At 47.9% G+C, this 20235-nt stretch overlaps 1 long non-coding RNA gene across 1 annotated transcript; it reads left to right on the forward strand.

Annotated features, from left to right (window-relative positions):
- Window positions 1-17603: 17603 nt before the first annotated feature.
- On the forward strand, window positions 17604-19065 carry LOC139075098 (uncharacterized). Its single transcript, XR_011525146.1, has 2 exons — window positions 17604-17869; window positions 18286-19065. It is a non-coding gene; the product is annotated as an uncharacterized lncRNA (long non-coding RNA).
- The last annotated feature ends 1170 nt before the right edge of the window (window positions 19066-20235 follow it).

The following is a 20235-nucleotide window of genomic DNA, read 5'->3' on the forward strand; positions in this document are numbered from 1 at the left end:
ATAAAGAGATGTTCAACCTTGTTAGTAGTCAGGGAAATGCAAAATTAAACCACAATGAGATAACATTTCACACCCACCAGACTGGCAAAAATTAAAAAGTCAGATATTACAAGTCTTGCCCAGGATGTGAAGTAAAAGGAATTCTTATACATTGTGCGTATGACAGCAAGTCGGTACTTTTGAAATGTAGTGCCTAGTAAAACTGAAGATGCACATACTCTATGACCCACAATTTCTATCTGGTATAGATTCCAAAGAAATCCTTGCACATGGGCATCAGGAGATATAAGCAAGTATATTCATAACAGCATTGGGTTTTTAAAATAAACTTTTTATTTTAGAATAATTTTCGATTTACAGAAAAATTGTGAAGAGAGTACAGAGAGTTCCTACATACTCCACACCTAAGTTCCCCTATTATTAACAGCTTACACTACATTTGTCACATTAATGAACCAATACTACATTATTAGTAATTGAAGTCTATACCTTAATCAGATTTCCTTAGTATTTACCTAACGTCCTTTTAGCATCATTATTTTTAAGAGCTAAAACTGGAAACAAAAATCCTAAATATCCATCAGTATAAAATAAATAAATAAATTACAGTTTATTCATTCACCAAATTACAGTAAACTACATACAGTAGAGTAAATGAATGTACAGCTATATGGGTCAACATAGATGAGTCTGAAAATATTTTGTTGAGCAGAAAAGGCAAGTCTTAAATACATCCAACATGATCCCATTTATAAAAGGCTCAAAAATAGGCAAAATACACTCATATATAATTTTAGGATATCTATATATGTGATAAAACTATAAAGAATGGCAAAGAAATGATTAACCACAAGAAGAATCAAGATAGTGGTCACCTCTGGTGGGGAGAGGCTGGGATGCTTCCTGGGGGTGGAGTGGTGGGCACATAGATTTTTATTTTATGTTTTAAACTGTACGTGTAATTATATTTTCTTTTGTGTGTATGATATGTTTCATAATAATAATTTTAAGGGCTCTTATCCCTTTGCTCTTTTTTTTCTCCCTAAAGCATATTTTCCACACAGCCCTCATCCTCTAGAATCCTGGCTTAAGGGAAAAGGCGATGTGTTAGAGCCAGAGCAAACAGGAACCCCGCCGTCCATGCCCATACCAAAGAAATGTGATTATGTCTCTTATCATCCTTTCAAACCCCATCACACATCATGGTGCTTCCTGTTTCTCAGAAGCTGAAAAAGGTGCTGACATCCTATAATGAGTGGAAGTGAGGCTGTTCATACAGATCCACCCAGAACCCTGGGTATCACCCCAGTGGACAGGGTGGACTCTCAGCCGTGGTCAAGAGCAAAGGCCAAACCCAGGCCCTAGTCTCGGAATGAGCCAAGTTTGATGATTCATGGAGCAGATGACTCTCGCTGTAAGAATGAGCAAGACCACTGTCATCTGCTTTAAAAGATGCCTTCCTCAATAGCAAGAGGCAACTGCTCAGCAGACCCCTTGCCCAGGCTCTGGGCACTGGACTCCAGCAGGGCCTGGGAAAGTCTGCGCCACTGGTGCGCTCAAATTCCTCTACACTCATCCCTCATTTGTCTGTTCACTTGGCTGTTTATCCATTCAGCCAACACCAAGCACCTACGACGTGCCAGGCACTGCTCTAAGCATTGGTGACACAGCAGGCAGCAGGACACAGCCCTACTCTAGCAGCATCATACCAGCAGAGGGGTCAGATAATAAACAAACAAAACAACTACGAATTGTGGTAAGTGCCATCCAGGAAAAGAGGTAAAATAACCCAATGTCAAGCATTAAGCATGAAAGTCAAGCTGCCTGAGTTCAAATTCTGTTTTTACCCCCATACGTTAGGTAAGTTAATTAAGTTCTAGGCCTCAGTTTCCCTTTCTATAATCAAACCTACTGAATAGAGTTGGCGGAATATTTGTTATCTCAAAAAATATTTATCGAGCGCCTCTATGTGCCAGGCACTCGGGATTAGTAGTGAAGACAACAGGCAAGGCCTTGCCCCAGAGGTGCTCACACCGCAGTGCAGGAAGAGTTACCGGAGAAGCAAAGGTCATTTCAGATAGTGACAAGGGCTGCGGACTGATGTGATGGAGGGAGGTTAGGCAGGTCCTGGGGAGCAAGGGCCACCTTATACGTCAGGAGAGGCCCCTCTGAGGAGTTGACATTTGAAAGCTTAGTGATGAAAAGGAGGTAGCTATGTCAAAGTCTGGGGGAAGAGATTATTAAACAGAAGGAATAGCAAGTAGGAAAGTCCCGAAGTGGGAATGAACTTGGCGCGGTTGAGGAACACCAGGGTGACAGATGGCTGGAGCGCATTAGTTGTGGGGTAGGAGATGAGGCTAGGGAGGGAAGAGAGGGCCCATGCAGGCCATAGAGAAGACTTCGCGTTTCTTCTAGCAATGGAATGTTACTGAAGGTTTAAAGCAGAGGAGGGATGTTATCAGACTTATGTTCTTAAAAGATCTCTTGCATCTGTGTAGAAACAGACAAGAGTGTTAATGTTTAATCAGGGAAATGAGATAGGAGGCTATTGCTCTAGGGTTGGTGGCTTGAACCTGTGTCTGCGTGTGATATGGGGTGAGTGGTGTAGGATGGGCTGGAGGAGGAGGCAGGATCCCACCACACAGCGCTTGTAGTGGCACCTGATCTCTGTCTTCTCCCACCCCTGCAGCTACTTCTCTCCCCTCAGGATGCAGATCTGAATTCCACTTTTTGCTGGGAAAGCCCTCTCCTCTTCTGAATTCTATTCTCTCTGCAGGTGGTGGGGGCCCTGGACCTGGGATCACTGGCTCCTTTCTCCTCACCTGCAGCCTCATGGCCCTGGAGCCTTCTTGTGTAACTCAGATATACGCTGGCCTCTCCCAGGCTCCTGAGACCTGGATTTGTGGGCACAAACTCCCATCTGCCCACATGGAAGTCCAAAGTTTTGCCCATGTGTCCATAAGACCTGAGGGGCTTGTGTTCTCACGACCACCGCTGGGTCCCTGCTCTTGCTCTCTGTGTGGTTCACCCAGACGTTCCAGGAGTGCTGCTCCCGTTCTGCACCCTGACAGAAGGCAGCCCTTTCCATTGAATCCCGTTCACACAGCAAAGCCGCCCAGCCACCCGGCTCTCTGTGGCAGAAGCAGTCTCAAACTGAGTGCGGGTGCTCTTGTTCTTTGAAGCCAGTGGCCATCCCACTGTGGTGGGTTTTCTTCTTCTCCACCCCCGTTTTCATTCCCCTTGTCTCCAACCTTGTGCTATTTTGCCAGCTCCTCTTCTCACCCGATTCCAGTTCATTTCTAATACAGAGCAATTTCTGTAGCCTTTGTGACCTCAGCTTGTTGGTCACTTGTGGACCCAAGATCTCAGCTCCCCACCCGCCTCTACTGACTGATCCAGGTATCTCCCCAAGAATTCCCGCCATTGTGGGATTCTGGGACGGGCAGCAAGGCTGCCATTGAAGCCCCTGCACACGCAGTGGTTCTAAGAGTTTAAAGTACTCAAGACGTTTGGGAAGGGGCCAGCCCCTCGGCGCAGCAGTTAAGTTCGCACGTTCCACTTCAGCGGCCCAGGTTTCACTGGTTTAGATCCCGGGTGCAGACATACGCACCGCTTATAAAGCCATGCCGTGGTAGGCATCCTATGTATAAAGTAGAGAAAGATGGGCACAGATGTCAGCTCAGGGTTAATCTTGCTTAAAAAAAAGAAAAGAAAAGAAAAGAAAAGACATATGGGAAAAGCAAATGAAGCCTGTCTGACACACAAGCCAGAGCTGAAGGAAGCCAAACTGTTTACTGTTCCCTGGCTGAGGCAGAGTTTTTTGGGGTGTTGACATGCCCCAACACTGCCCTCTGGTGGCTGACAGGTGTTAATTCTAGAAGCGACTGCCCTACCTCAGAGGCGAAGCACCAGCCTTCCCAACCTGGTCCCCCAACGACCCAACCATCAAGTGTGGACAGAGCCACACTTGGACTGAGTTCTGTCCTCTGCACAAGAGCCACTAAATTTCTAGGGGTCTACTCAGTTAACTCTCAGCAGGGGCCTGAGTCCAGTCAAGGAAAGAGGTCAGCTGGCACCCTGAGCTTCGACGGCCTAGAGCATCTAGAGATCACTCACCCTTGGTCTTAAGTCCTTCTCGTGACCACTCCATGCCTCACAGCTTCTTGCTCCCCAACCCCAAAGACTGGCCCAGTGGGCAGCAAGAACAAACTCAGGGGACAAGGGTGACTCTGGCTAATGAGTTGAGACCAAATGCACTGACAGAACTGTAACAAAACATCACTTTTTTAATCTCCTCATCCCATAGGCCCATATCAGCGTTAGCTCTTGTCGTACTCATCCCCTAGATGCACACAGTGCTGGCAATGAGCTGGCAGAATTCACTCCCTCCTACCTTCTCATCTTGCCCCTGGAGTGCAGCACGCTATGGGTCTTAAAATAATCTCCCACTCAACTATCCCCTACCCTACCGCCTCCTGCCCCCAAGTGGCCTTGGCCCCAAAACTCTGCGCTTGTTGTCAGAGCACTGGGCTATGAGCCAGGAGTCCCAGCTCTGCCACCAATGAGTCCTTTAAGTCTCTTGTGGCCCCATCTGTAAACTGGAATGGGACTCACTCTTGGCCCCAGGAAGGAAGTGGACGGGAAGGGACCCAACATTACTTAGGACTGTGGTGTCCTGACACAGAGTTGCAGTTCTCTCTCTCTTTGTCTTTCAGCATCAAAAGTGTTACATGCATAATATAAAAAAATACTATACTATATATATATATATATATATATATATATATATATACATTCTTAGAGGTATAAGACAAAATCCTCCCAGAAGTATCCTGTCAGTTGGGGACATGTTGTTACTTTATAGCCTTGATGTCATTCACTCCTCACACAAACCCTGCCAGGTGGGCACTTGGATTACCCATGTTTCATAGATGAGGAAAGTGGGGGTTAGAGAGGATTAGAGAGGCCAAGTAACTTGCTCAAGGTAACGCAGCTTGTGAATGGTAGGCTGGGATACAGGGTGAGGACAAAAGATTAAGTGCTGGGAGAGCATTCTGAAAAGAGCAAAAATTTCCTCATTTTATCATGAGCTGGACCTATGTTTTCTGTCACTCAGGCTGTGGATGCGAAAGTTAAACAATGCTAGCTGTAACCAGCCACAGGAGGATTTCTGAGTTGCAAAAGGGTAGGGGCGGGTGGGTGGGTGGTGTTCCAGCTTTGGGCTCCCACAGCTTCTGTTCCTGTAGCTCTGGGTTACAAAACTGTCTATTTGCTCGTCACTGGATCCTGTGCTTCTTGAGGGCGGCCAGTGTATTTTATTTTACAGCTTTACCGAGGTACAGTTAACGTAGGAAAAACTGGACTTAGATAAAGTGTATAATGCAATAGGTTTGGAATCTGTATGCAACCATACACGATGAAACATCACCACAATCAAGATAGTAGTGATCAATCACCTCCAAAAGTTTCCTCGCGCCACTTAACCATCCCTTCCTCCACTCCTCCTCACCTCCCCACTCCCAGGCAATCACTGGTCAGTTTTCTGTCACTACAGATTAGTTTTCATTTTCTAGAATTTTATAAAAATGGGACCATACTCAGCCTGGTTTCTTTGACTAAGCAAATTACTTTGAGATTGATCCATATTGTTGCATGTATCAATAGTTTATTCCTTGTTTGATTTATTTTATTTTTAAATTAACGTACAGTAAAAATAACTTTTCTGATGAACAGCAGTAGGAATTTTAACACAGGTATAGGTTTGTGCAACCAACACCACAATGAGCATACAGAACAAAAATTCCCTGGTGCTATCCCTTTGTACTTCCACCTCCCTCCACTCTGAATCCCTGGGAACTACTGATCTGTTCTCCATCAACGTAGTTTTGTCTTTTCGAGAAGGTCATATTAATGGAATCAGGCAGTATGTAGCCTTTTGAGACTGGCTTCTTTTACTCAGCAAAATGACTTAGAAATTCATCCAAATTGTGTGTTTGTTCCTTTTTTATTTTTATTTTTTTTTAGCTAAGTAGTATTTCATTGCACTGATGTATGAGTTTGTTTGTCCATTCACTTGCTGACTATTTGAGTTGCTTCCAGTATTTGTCAATTGTGAATAGAGCTGCTACAAGCATTCATGTACAGCTATTTGTGTGAACATCAGTCTTCATTTCTCTAGGATAAATACCTGGGAGTAGGACTGCTGGATCATGTAGTAAGTGTATGTTTAACTTTATAGGAAATTGCCAAATTGTTTTCCAAAGTGGCTGCATTGTTTTGTATTTCCATCTGCAATGTATGAGAACTCCAATTGCTCCATCTGCTCACCAACACTTGGTCTTGCCAATATTTTTTATTCAACCATTCTAAGACATGTAGTGGTGTCATAGAGTTAATTTGCATTTACCTAGTGGCTAGTGATGTGGAAACATTTGCATTTAATATAATTATTGATAAACTATTGCTTAAATCTGCCATTTTATTTTTTGTTCTCTTATTTCTCATTTTGTTGTTTCTTTTTTCTACTGTCTGAATTCTTTATATTTTAGATATAAGCCCTTTATCCAATATAGGATTTGCAAATATTCTCAAGTCAACAGCTTAGCTTTCCATTTTCTTGATAATGTCTTTTGAAAAGCAAAAGTTTTACATTTTGAAGTCCGCTTTGTCAATTTTTTCATTTATGGATCGCACTTTTGATGTCATAGCTAAGAAATCTTTGCTTAATCCAAGGTCACAAAGATATTTTCCTATGTTTGCTTCTAAACGTTTTATAGCTTTAGTTCTTACGTTTAGGTCTATGAGCCATTTTGAGTTAATTTTCACGCGCAATGTGAAGTAAGTGTATAAATTCTTCTTTATGCATGTGGATATTCAATTGCCCCAGCACTATTTGTTGAAAATACAATTGAATTGCCTTGACACCTTTATTGAAAATGAATTGACTATAAATGTAAGGTTTTATTTTGGTACTCTTAATTCTGTTCCATCTATATAGCTATCTCTATTAAACAGATAGATTCAGCTGTTTTTTCTTGATTAAGCACTTCCCTGGTTACTGTAAACTTTTGATTAGTTTCCAGAGTTCCAATAAAGTTGATTCTGACAGTTTTTGCCAGTTTATTTGCTGCTTTTGTGTAGGGATGGGTTTGGGAGTTCCCTACTCCACCATTTTCGCTGACACCACTCCTAGACCACTGACATTTAATGTAATCATTGATACGGTTGGATTTATGTCTACCATTTTATTATTTGTTTTCTCTGTTTTCTCTCTCTCTGTTTTCTTTTTCCTGCATATGTTTGGGTTATTCGAACTTTTTTTAGCATTTCATTTAAATGCATCTACTGTGTTTTTTAACTCTCTCACTCTTTTTTTACTGGTTACTCTAGGGATTACAATAGACAGACTTACCTTTTCAGTTCTGCTTAGAATAGATCTTTCACCATTTTAAATGGAATGTAAAACCTTACCACCACATAGGTTCCCTTACTCTCCCCTCTTTATGTTGTAGTTTTCCTATGTATTATATATTCACACATTGAAAACACCATCAGAAAATGTTATAATTTTTGTTTCAACCAGAAGACATATTTTAAAGAACTCAAGAGCTAAAGAATAGAATATTAAATTAACCCAGATTTTACCATTTCTTTTGGTCATCCTTCATTCCAGATATTCCAAGTCAACTGCTGGTATCATTTCCCTTCTGTCTGAAGAACTTCTTTTAGCAATTATTTTAGAGCAGGCCTGCTGTCAAGGAATTCTGCTAGTTTTCCTTGATCTGAGAATGCCTTTATTTCACCTTTACTCCTGAAGGATATTTTACTGGATATAGAATCGTGGGTTGATGGTTCTTTTCCTCCAGCACTTTAAAGATGTGATTCCACTTCCTTCTGATCTCCCTAATGAGACTTCCTTCTGTCCTGCTAATGAGAATCAGAAGTCATTTAAAAGTATGTTATCCAATAAATAATGGACTTTTTCTGGCAAATGTTGTATATATTAAATATCATATTTATATGTTAGTATTAATATATTATAGTTATATTATGGTTATATATTATATATTTAATGTATAATTAATATATAACATTAAATATGACATATTATATGTTATAATATAAATATATATAACATATTATGAAATATATAGTGAAATACGCTCCAATGACGTGACTGTTAGACCTTCTGGTATTGTATTTCAGGCTCTATTCATTTTTTAAAAAATCTTTTTCTCACTGTTATTCAGATAGGATAGTTTAATTGGCCCATCTACAAGTCTACTTACTTACTGACTTTTTCCTCTGTCATCTCTATTCTGCTCTTGAGCTTATCTAGTGAGTATCTAAATTTTGGTTCTTGTATTTTTAAATTTTCATTTCTTTATTTTTTATATCTTCTATTTCTTTGTTGAGACTTTCTGTCTTTCCATTCATTTCAAGAATGTTTGTTTTTATTTCTTGGAGCATTTTCATTATACTACTTTAAAATCTTTGTTTCTTAATTCCAACATCTCATTGTTGGCCTCTTTTGATCATCTTTTTCCTGGATCTTCATATGTCAAGTAATTTTGTTTTGAATCCTGGACATTTTGAATGTTATGAGATCCAGGGTCTTGTTTGAATACTATGGAGAATGTTGATATTTATATTTTAGCAGGCAATTGACTCTATTGGGTTCAGGCCGCAAGTTCTGACCAGCTCTCTGTGGATTGTGGTTTCAATGTTAGTTCCATTTGCAAAGCCTTTGAAGTACTGTTTAGATTTGTCCTGTATGTGCACCCTCCAGTGGTTAGTCTGAGAACAAGGTGGTGGTTTATCTTTTAGTTCAGTTCTCAAGTCTTTGGCATGCTGCTTAGGCTCAAATCCACACATACTCATCTTGGAGATGAGCGTAGGAGTTCATAAACAACGTTATAAGTCAGTTTCCTGAGTTCCTCTTTCTCCATGATCTCCCTGGTCCCTTTGAGTTCCCTGGGGCTCCTCTTTTTTGTCCTCTAGCCAGAAAGCTGGAGTTTTAGTTACTTTGCTTTGCTGTGTCCTTCCTACAGCTGTGCCCTCAACCAGAGCCAAGTGGTAAAAGGACAAAGAAAGAGAGAGAGAGCAATGGGATTTGTCCCAATCACTTGAGACTCCTCCAATCATCTCTAACTCCCTTAGAGTTTTAGGTGCCTGCAAGCCTCAGATGTCACTGCAGCAGGAATGTTAGGGGGCTGGGGCATGAGAGAATGGAGAAAATTTTAAAAGGGGCTATTTCCTCACTCTCTCTGAGCATTAGGAGTTCCTTTCCCATTCTTCGTCCCAGAACTAGAAGACTTCTCCTAGAGTTTGCACTGCCTGTGCCCCTTTGTCCACCTTCAGGTTTCAGGCTGCTTTGAGTCCAGCCTAGGGAGCACTAGAGGGAAAATGGGAAACTCACCCCCAGTTCAATGGCACTCCAAATTCTGATTTTCTTCCCCAATTCACCTGCTACTATTTGCTCTTCAGAGTCCTCCATGCATTCTGTCCAGATTTTATTGCTTCATTTAGTGGGAGAGACAGGGTGGAGTACGTTTACTCCATGTTACCTAGTGCATTCCTTTTTATTGCAAACTGGTATTCCATTCTATAAACACACTACAATCCATTTATCCATTCTCTTGTTGATGGTCATTTTTGTTGTTTCCAGTTTTTGCTTATTACAAATTAAACTGCTAAGAACATTCAAGTACAAGTCTTTATGTGGACCCATACTTTCATTTATTTTGGATAAATACCTAGGAATGGAAAGGCTACATTATATGGTAGGTGTATATATTTTCTAGAAACTGCCAAAATGTTTTCCAAAGTAGTTGTATCATTTTACATTCCTGCCAGCAGCTTAGGAGCATTCCAGTTGTTCTACATCATTGCCGACACTTAGCATAGTCAGTCTTTTTCATTTAGCCTTCCTAGTGGATGTGTAATAGTATTTCATTGTGGTTCTAATTTGCATGTCCTTAATGATGACTGACTTTGAGAATCTTTTCTTGTGCTTATTTGCCATCTGTCTATCTTATTTTGTGCAAAATCCATTCAAATCTTCAGGCCATTTTTAAAATTGTGCTATCTTCTTATTATTGAGTTATAGGTACTTTTATTTTATTTTTTTGCTGAGGAACATTCACCCTAAGTTAACATCTGTGCCAATCCTCCTCTATTTTGTATGTAGGTCGCTGCCACAGCATACCTGATAAGTGATGTAGGTCTGCGCCCGGAATCAAAACGTGTGAACCTGGGCCACCGAAGCAGTGTGCTGAACTTAACTACTATGCCATGGGGCTGGCCCCATAAGTATTCTTTATATATTCTATATACAAGTTCTTTATCAGATACATGAGTTGCAAATATTTTCTCCCATTGTGCAGCCATCACATTGTATTCATCTCTGTTTGGCTTCTCCTCCATCCTCTGCCTGGATGCATTCCCTGTTCTTTCCCTTGACGCCACTATCACCCTGGTTCATCTCTCCTGGATCATCCTCCTACTCCAGCCTCCCTCGTGGTCATCTTGCTTCCATACTTGCAGAAAGATTTGTACTAGCTACAGCCCAGTCTGCAAACAGCAGTCAGCGAGCATTTAAAAATACACACTGGGGGCTGGCCCCGTGGCCGAGTGGTTAAGTTCGCGCGCTCCGCTGCAGGCGGCCCAGTGTTTCGTTGGTTCGAATCCTGGGCGCGGACATGACACTGCTCATCAGGCCACGCTGAGGCAGCGTCCCACATGCCACAGCTAGAAGGACCCACAACGAAGAATATACAACTATGTACCGGGGGGCTTTGGGGAGAAAAAGGAAAAAATAAAATCTTTAAAAAAAAAAAATAAATAAAAAAAATAAAAAAAAAAAATAAAAAATAAAAAAATAAAAATACACACTGGATTATTTCACCTCCATGCATAACATGCTTCAAAGGTTCTTCATTCCCTTGGCATAAAGCCCAAGCCCCTGACAATGGGCCCCAAATGCCCCCCATTCTCTGACCCCTGCCTATCTTACTGGTCTCATCTTCTATCATTCTCTCCCTTGACCACCGTGCTGCAGCTACCATGATCTTTTTCCTCAAATGCACTGAGCCTGTTCTCTTCCTGAGGCCTTTGCACTGGTTATTGCCTCTGCCTGGAGTGCTCTCAGCCCTGCTCTGCACAGTTAAAATCTCACTGCTTCATACAGACATTCCTTGAACACCAAATCTAAAGTGGTTACTTCCATACTCTCTATGACATCATGCTATTCTATTTCTCTGCAGAATAGTTATCACAATACAACCATTGTTTATTGCCTGCCTCCACTAGAATATGAGTTTCGTGAGAGCAGGGACTTTGTCTTGTTCATTTCTATATCTCTAGTGTCTAGAGCCGTGCCTGGCTCATAGAACAGGTTCAATAAATTCTTCCTGAATGTCTGTGCCCAAAGCACCTACCTCTGTGCCTGGCACCTGGCCACACAGTAAACATTTGCTGTCTGAATTTGCCAAGTAATCCATCCCCATGACACAATGGTCAGAAAGCATTCCTGGGCTAGAAGAGGGAGAGAAAAGACACACAGGCAGAAAAATGACAAGAGAAAATTTGCAGAGGAGCCTGAAAGAGAAGATCAATTCCTCCAGAAGTGTTTTGGGAGCTTTGTGACAGAGTTGCCCTGTGTCCGGTTCTGGCATAGGCTCCCACCCAAGGCAGAGTCTTATCTTGGTTGCTGGGGCTGTCAGGCCCACACAGGATGCAGACAAGGCAATGGTGCAGTCGGCAGGCACAGCCCCAAAGCCTTCACAAGGCCTGCCTGTCAAAGGAAATCAGACTCTTTTAACCTCATCTGCTCTTTACTGTGCTCCTCTGCTTCCTGCTGTCTGCAAGTCGGTTTTCCCATCCCACAATCCTCAGCTCGGTGGGTCAGCCCTCCCACAAACTGGTGACAGCTCATGGCTCCCTTGGCTCCCACCCTCTCTCAGGCCATGTGGCACCAGGCCTACTGACTGAGCCTGGCTCCTAGGGTGCATGGGCATTTTTAACACATAGCACCAGTTTCTTCTCTTCACGGACTCTCTCGCAGGTCTCATCTCTCCCTGAGAGCCTGGGAGGTGAGCAGTCTGAGGAGTCTCTGTGAGGAGCTTACACGGTCCTGGTGAGTCAAGATGGCTGCTAAGGCATGGTGAGGAGCTGCTTCCTTGAGCAGCAGGCCCTCTCTGAGTTCTAAAGAGAACAGTGGCCACCCACACTGTCTTGGCCTGGGAGAGATGTTTCCCTGCAAACAAGGCCCCTGTCTGGGCTCCCAGGAGCCAGGTGAGGCCTCAGCCTTCACTGCAACCGAGAGTCATAATGTAAACAAACTCCCAGAAGCTTCTTATCTGAGCTGGGTACTCCAGATGGCAGGGCCACGGGCGGGCAGAGCTCATCGCAGAAAGCCACCCTCTTTTTGTGGCAGAAACTTCTGGGAAGTGGTTGCCCAGGGTGTGGCTCCGTTTCTAGACTTCCTGGCTCAGAGGTAAGGGGACTGAGGCAGCTCACATGGCGTCCTCTCACTCCTCTGTCCACTGGGCATCTCATCCAGCACTCCAAATCGGTCCCTGTGCCCCTAGGCACTGAGGCCTGACTCAGGAGGGGAGTGAGTCCAGATAAGGTTTGAATCTGAGGAGCCAGGCAGCTGCTCAGAGACTCTCTGATTTTGTTCTGCTGACGTGTCCTTGCCTCCATTCTCAGCTTCAGTTGGATAGTCGGGGCAGGAATTCTGTGTGGGAATGCCTCTCCCTCTTTTTGGAGTGCCTAGGGCACTGCCCTCTCACAGGCCTGTCCCTTGGACCCCAGTCCCAAGCCAAATCCTCTATGGGGCTCAGGGGATTTGCTCTGAGGGAATCTGAGGCGGCACCTGAACCCACCTGAGGAGACGTGTGCTCAGCCTAGGATGCAGGTCTTCCTAGGCCATGACACCTAGGAGGAGAAGACAGGGTTCTTGTTCTCTGGCCTCCCTCAGCAGTCACCTTAGAAAATCCTATCTCTGCCTTCGCTTGAGTCCCTGCTCTCTGGTGCCTGCTCAAAGGCTACTGACCAGGAAGCAGGTGCTCTGTTTACCAGGAGGCACCTGCCTATCTGCCTTAGCCAAAGTCCATCCTCAATTCCAGCCCCGGCCCTTTGAGCCAGCATTGTCCCTGTACTCTTCTCTCTCCCGTAGATCCATCCCTATATCCCTTCCCCTAAAGGAGGAGAAGGGGGAGAGTCTCTATGTTAGCCAGCAGGGGGCACTGCTGCCACAGGGTCAGAGCTTCCACTGGTCTCGGGCTGGGAGAGCAAAACTGCTAATTCTCTGGGTACAGAGGTGGACCCGGAGATGAACTCTGGTCCGGCTGACGAGCAGAGGAGCGATGGACTGATACACACACCCCACCCAGCAGTGGGGGCACCCTTATCCTGCCTTTCCCGACTGTTGTGCCCACACACCCAGTATCCAAAGGGCAGGGACAAGCAGCGTTGGTGTATCATTTCAGGTTCTAGCTATGGACGCCAGTGACCTGGGCATTCCTGGGGCAGGCTGTTACTTTTTTTTTATTTTTTAACCTCTTTCCCTATTCTCTTTAGCTCAGTGCCCTCGGCCCCCCTGACTCATAACCTAGGACAGAAGCCCAGGCCCAGAATCGTGCCTTGGCCCTGGCTGCAGGCATACATGCCCCTTCGGCAGAGTGGGGGTCTCCCTACATTTCTCCCAGGATGAAGAACCTAGGGAGGGCCTCCGAAGGGTCCTGCTCCAACACATTCCACATCCTGGTCATCTTCAAATTCTGTCCTCTGATCTTGCTCTCAAGTAGGTCCAATTCTCTCCATCCCCTAGGGCCACAATCTTAATCTACCTGGATCACTTGAGCTGCCCCTTGTCCATCACCCTGCTCCAGTATGCAGTAGGGTCCCAGACTAGGGTGAGGGAGGTAGGTGCCTCAGTTTAAAAATTTGAGCAGGCACTCCCTCTCGGGGTCATGCAAGTACAGAGTTGGCCCCTAAGAGTGGGTGCCTCCTTAAGTTTTGTGGCCTAGGAAGCTGTTTGCCTCCCTAGTCCTGCCCTGGTGTGCCACATGTTGGCATATGGCTTTTGGCATGTGGCCATGGCAGCCACAGAAAGTTTTCTAAAGCACAGGTCAGACTCCCGGTTACCCTCACAGGCCTGCCCTCGAATTTACTTCAACAAACATCTGATAATAGACCCTGGTTCTCCAGAAGAGGAGGAGCCATGGGTCCTGCCCCAAAGAGGCCCCTGAATGACAGGATAAAATCTAGACACCTAAGTACAGCATTCGAGCTTCTTCACAGGGTGGCCCCCCTTGACTGCTCCAGCCTCAGCTCCTGGGCCAGCCACATATGTCTATATCGCGAGCAGCAAGCAGGATCTGTCCTGCACTTTTGAGCTTCCAGGCTCTTCCTTGGGCTGTTCCTGCACGCTTTCCCACTGCTGGCCTATTAAACTTTGACTCATCCTTCAAGGCCCTGCTGAATGCCAGCTCCTCAGGGTAGCCATCTGTGAACACTGGCTAGGCTCCTATCCCCACACCCCAGCAACTCTGCCTCACCCTCCAGGCATGACATACATCTTTCATTCTGCAAACACAGCACACTTACTAAGTACCTATTGTTTGTGAGGAGTGTGCTGGGTGCCAGGGAGTTGCCTCTGACCAGAACATCCACATCCTCTGCTTTCGGAGAGCTCACATCCAGGTTAGCAGTCGGGACCTTGGCTGCTCACTTCTAAGTCCCCTACACGGCTGGCACAGGCACAGGGCTGAGCAACATTCCATGACCATCAGATGCCCCCCAAGTCTTCAGCCTTCTGGAGTCACCACTCCACTACAAGCAAAGTAATATATGTGTGCTCCAGCCCATGAGGTGGTGGGAAGTCCTCTCTAACATTCTTGAGGGTTCCTGAGGAAGGGAGAATGGCTTTTGTTTCCTAAGGGTGACCAGTCACCAGAGGCCTCCTGGCTCAGAGCTCCTTCTCCCAGCACACCCTGGCCCGTTTTGCCCCCCAATACGAACTCAGTCCTCTGAAATACTCCCAAAGCAGCATTTCACATTGGCTATCTCACACGGTGACACACTCACTGTGGTTTGTCACCTGCCAAGCTGGAGAGCAGACAGTCATGCTTTCTCCTGGACCATCCAGGCAGGTGGGTCTCTGCTGATCCTTCACCCTTCCTGCCAGTCAGTTGGTCAGTCAGTCAACAGATGTTTTCCTGAGGACTTACTCATGCAGACAATGGACCGGAACTTCTCACATCTGGCTGAGGTCCTATCTAAGTGGAGCCCCTCTGTGGACCTACCTTCCAGGAGAGGCAGAGAGCACCCACCTGATGGTAACAGCCCCTTCCCCTTGTTCTGTGCCTGGCTGGCCCTTGTCACTGAACTCCCAGTCTCTCTGCAGGACTTAGAGGGGCCACATATGTGAACAGCGTTATGGGAAAGGGAGCAGAGGTTCCCTTGGAGGGACAGAACCAGACAGAAATTACCATAGTGCTGCTCAGGGAAGCCAAGTCCCTCCCTCTCTGCCTTCCTTTGGGACATCCACGAGTTTCTGTGGAAACTCTCTTGTTGCCAACACCCTCAGGGAAGATGTGCACGCTGCTGAGACAATCTGAATCATCCATCCACCCATCCATCCCCATCCATGCCACACTGGTTCATAGGGCACCTGCTGTGTTCAGCTAAGGCTAGATCTAGGGCTATGGCAGTGAACAGAACAGAGCACCGACCAGGCCTCCCTGTTCTTCTCCTGCCTCTTGCCCTGCTTTCCTTCCACGAATGAACCATAACTCGGCACTTGCTGAGGCCAAGTTACAAAGACACATTCTTGTTGATATGTTCTAGCTTAAGCTACATCTACTGTTTCTAAAACATGACCTCAAATGGAGCCCAACACGGACATTCTTAAGGCCAGGTCCTCTCCCAAGACAAATTTATGGGCTAGGATCAGGGTTGGGCTCCCTGCCTCAAAGATATTATTTGGACTAGGCAAAGGACCAGCATCAGTGGGTCCAGCCTTGGGCCACAGGAGAAGGAGGGGACAATGAACTACTGGTCTGGGGCCTCACTAAACTGCTGCCATAGTCACTGGTCCCCTTAAGGGGACCCCCTCACTGTCCTGAGCCTTATTGCCAGGGCAGCCCCTGGAGTAGGGATTCCCAGGCTGAGTCACCAGAGTCAGCAGGGGCTGTGCTCACAGCACAAGCTCCACTCTTGCAGCATTTGGAGTTTCCCTGGCCCTCTCCCAGGCCAGCCAGCCTCATCCTGAGCCTGGGCCAGAGGGAGTCAATGCTGGCCTAGACAAGGGATGCTTGAGGGTCTATCTGCCTGTCCCTCCCCTGGCTAGCTGGCTGCCGCCAGAGTGGCCACCACTGCTACCTGCCTCACTCCCAGCTCTTCTGGAGTGAGGGAGTTCTACTCATTTGATTTGTTTTCCCAAGAGCCATTGTCTCAGGGATATAAGGAAGGAGACCCCTAATGCAGACTTGGGGGCTCGAAAGCAAGAATTTAGGAGATATGGGCTTCCAGGTGACACTACCCACCTTGACCTCAGGTATTGCTTTGGTCTGAAGAGGTCAAGGAGGGTTCTGGACTCTGCCTCACCATTCCAAACTCCCAGCCTCCTTGGCTCAGATCGTGGCCCAACCCACAATCATCCCTGGCCTGAGCTGCAAGCCCTGGGGAGGGAAGGAAGTGGCTGACCCCCACAGCCAGCATTCCTCTGTGATGACTATAGTCTGCTCACTGCCCCACCAACCCATCTGGAGGGCAGTTCTCATGGAGCCACGGGAGACTCCCCACAAAGGGGCTAAGGCCTCGCCTACAGAGTGGGGCCTCCAGCTGGGAGGATCAGCAGGACCTGACTGGGCTAGGGGGCTAGGAGAGCTCGGTTCAGAGGTCCCCTGGGAGCAGGTCAGAAGGCCAGAAGGTCCACCCTAGATGCCTCTAACTCACTCCATTTCTTCACTTCTTCAATAGGCACTCACTGAGACCCTCTTTGTGGTTAGCCGCCTTCTAGGCCCTGGGGACCCAGCAGGCTGGACTAGGCAGACAGGGCTGCACCCTCAAGGGGCTCCAAGTCATGTAGGAGGAATCCTCCAACAAATAAAGTCCACAAAAGGGTTAATTTCAACAAGGATAAGAGCTATGAAGACAGTAAAAAGGGATGTGACAGTGACTGGTACATCTGGGGACCTCAGCGTTTGAGGGGGCCCTCCCCATTCCTCAGACTCCACCTGCCTGCACACAGTCCGCTCCTCTCCTGCGTATACAAGCCCCCTCAACTCCCCCGCCCCGCACTCCCCTTTCTGTGGGAACACTACTCGGGAGGAGGCTGGGAGCAGGTGCATTCAGGTGGGGCTTTTCCGGGGCCGGTTTTCCCCTGCTCCCGCTGGAACTTCCAGAGGGCCACTGGCCCACGACACCGGACGCCTGCCTGTTCCCCGCCCCCCTGCCGCCGCGCGAACATCAGCGCTCCCGGCGCGGTTCCCGGAAACTCCTCGATTTCCCTGTCGCCGCTGCGTTTGCAAGAAACCGAAACCCAGTCCCCGCCCCTCCAGCGCGGCCCCGCGGATCCCCGCGCGGGGGCGGGGGCCAAGCAGACCCGTGCGGCCGGCACGACCCGTGTCCCCGCGCCTCCCCCGGCCGCAGTGCCCAGGCGCAGGGCTGGGGGGCCCTCTGAGTGCCTGCGCTCGGCACGGCGCTGACCCCCGGTGGGCATCGTCCGCCCTGTGGCTCAGCACAACCTTGCCTCCCATCGGAAAGCCTCGAGTCTAACCCGAGTCGTCCTGGCTGCAGCGGATGGCGGAGGGCCCCAGCGTGGGGACGCAACGCGGCTTTTCCCCGCGGCAACATAGAGGTGGGCGCCATCTCTGTGCGCCTACTGTGTGTCCGCCAAACCCGGGAGGCTGGGGGAAGGGGCAAAGGGTTGGCTAAGAAGGAAGGGCAGGGGCATTTACAAAGAGCTCTGCACCCTGAGTGTTGCTAGCTTCATGGGGGGAGCGGTGCGTAGGGGAGAGTATAGTGGGCACAGAGAAGTTTAACAACTCGCCCAAGGTTGCACACAGCCTGCAGCTGCGAAGCTAGCTGCAAAACCAGGACCCGCAGCGAGAGGCTGGGCGGGGAAGGAGGAGGAAGTGCCCTGGGCCGCGGGCAGGTGAGCTGCCTGGCACGGGCGCGGCAGCCAGCTGGGGAGGGGGAGGGGCGGTCCCAGCAACCACCAGGGCAGCACGGCTGGGAGGCTTTGCTTTTCTCCGTCTCTCCCTCCCTTTCCAGGAAGCCGGCCAGCGCGGAGCCGCCGCTCACCCCGACTCACCCCCAGCCCGGGGCCGGCAGGAATGTGGAAGTTGCCTCAAAAGACTTGTGCCCCCTCCCCTCCAAAAACACATCCAGCTTAGGCCCAGGTAGCGCAATCGTGGGTCACCTGGGGGCGAGGGGCTCCAAACCAGAACTCGGATCCCCCAAGCAGAAGTAGGGGTGCTGCTGCCCCCATAAAGGCCAGGAAGCTGCCATCGGCGCTCCGGGCTGACGACAGTGGGCGGAGGCCGCGCTGTGGGACCCATTCACGCGGAGGAGGAGGGTGCTGCTCCAGTCCCACTCCAGGTCGAGGCCGCCGGGCCTGGCCCCAGAGCCGCGCCCCCCCCCTCCCCGCCTCCTCGGGGCCCCAGGGGGCGGATGGGAAGCTGAGGCCTCTTTCCTCCCAAAGCAGTGTTTATAAGAAATGAAACTGCACAGGGCATCAGCGGCAGCCCACATTGACGCCCCGCTCCACCTCCGGGGTTCCGGAACAGCCCAGAGCGCTGGAGCAATTCCTCAGCCCACTCTAACATCGCAAGACCCCCTAGTGCTTTTCCAGCCATCAGCAGCCTCCCACTCTGCGTTTAGGGCTTTTATAACAGCACAACGTTTATTCTGCTGTGTCATACAGCATTTTGCCAGAGCTGTGAGAGGGGAGGGGCCAGTCTCGTGCCCCAGCATATCCCCAGGGCCAAACCTGGAGCTGACCCAGAGCAGGAGTGCGATTCCTATTTTTGAATGAATTAAGAAACGACTGTCTTTCTCTCCGACTGGGCTCCTTTCAGGCAGGGTGATTATGCCTGGATTCTATGTTCAAGTTTTCGGATGATTTTATGCCTGACTGGTGCTGCATACTTTATAGTTTAGGACTGCCTGCTTCCCAGGTTTGCTGTGAAAATAGAGATGATGGCTGGGAGGGACTTTGAGCATCTAAAAGAACCCCCCCTCTGAACCTGGAAGGCTGTCACACCTGCTGGGGGTTCATCTACTTTGGAGATTGTGGCCTCTTCTCTGGGAAGCAGGCCCCCTACTCTCAAAAACCTAGTTAAAGCCTCGCTGGGTCCTGCACTTCAGGACTAACTGGAGCCCACATAGGGGGTGCACAGTGTGTTCTGAGAGCCTAGGGAGGGGACTGGGGACAAGGTCTGGTCCATCAGGGAAGAGGCTTCCACAGGGGTGATCTTGCCTCCGGCATCCTGATGGCAGAAATCATCTCAAAGGAGGCTCTGCCGGCCAGTCCGCCCCTCCTGCCAGCCTAGAAACCCCAGGGCCTAATAGGGAGAAAGTGCACAATATATTTACCCTTATTGAGTGACAGTGTAGATGGGAGGCATCCTGTGAGTGAGATTGGCTCCAAAGCTGACTCCCAGCCAACTCCAGCTGCAGGTGTGAGGACCCTGGCTCAGGTCTCTTGCAGAAAAATGCAGACTTTGTTCCCCACAAGGTCACTACCCAGAAAGTGATAAGTGGAGAAAAGGCAACATGAAAGCTAAGGGCCAGGGTTTCTGAGGAGGGGAAGGACTTCTAGTTGGCTGCCTTGGGGGTACTAGAAGACCAGGCATTTGCTCTGGGCCTTAAAACAAAGACTGAAATTGAAGTGTGTGTTTGAGGGGGTGGGGGTGGGGGTAGGGGTGAGAGGGGGAGAACAGAGACAGAGAGAAGGAGAGAGAGGTGAGTGTTGATAAGTATCCCAGGAAGTCAGGGATGAGGAGCAGATGGAAGGAACAAAGACATGAGGAGAAACAAAAAGTCTGTTCAGAGAATGGAAATGCATTGAAAGGTTCATGCATTACTGTTAACACATGTCATTTGACTAATGATTTACAGTTTCGAAAGGAGTTTGATAGTCTATCTAATTTCATCTCCACAACAATTAGGAGAGATGTGCAGAGAGTATCTCTATTTTACAGATGAGAAAACTGACACCCA

This window comes from Equus przewalskii, chromosome 13, assembly GCF_037783145.1.
Source record: "Equus przewalskii isolate Varuska chromosome 13, EquPr2, whole genome shotgun sequence".
In the NCBI taxonomy this organism is placed as follows: domain Eukaryota; kingdom Metazoa; phylum Chordata; class Mammalia; order Perissodactyla; family Equidae; genus Equus; species Equus przewalskii.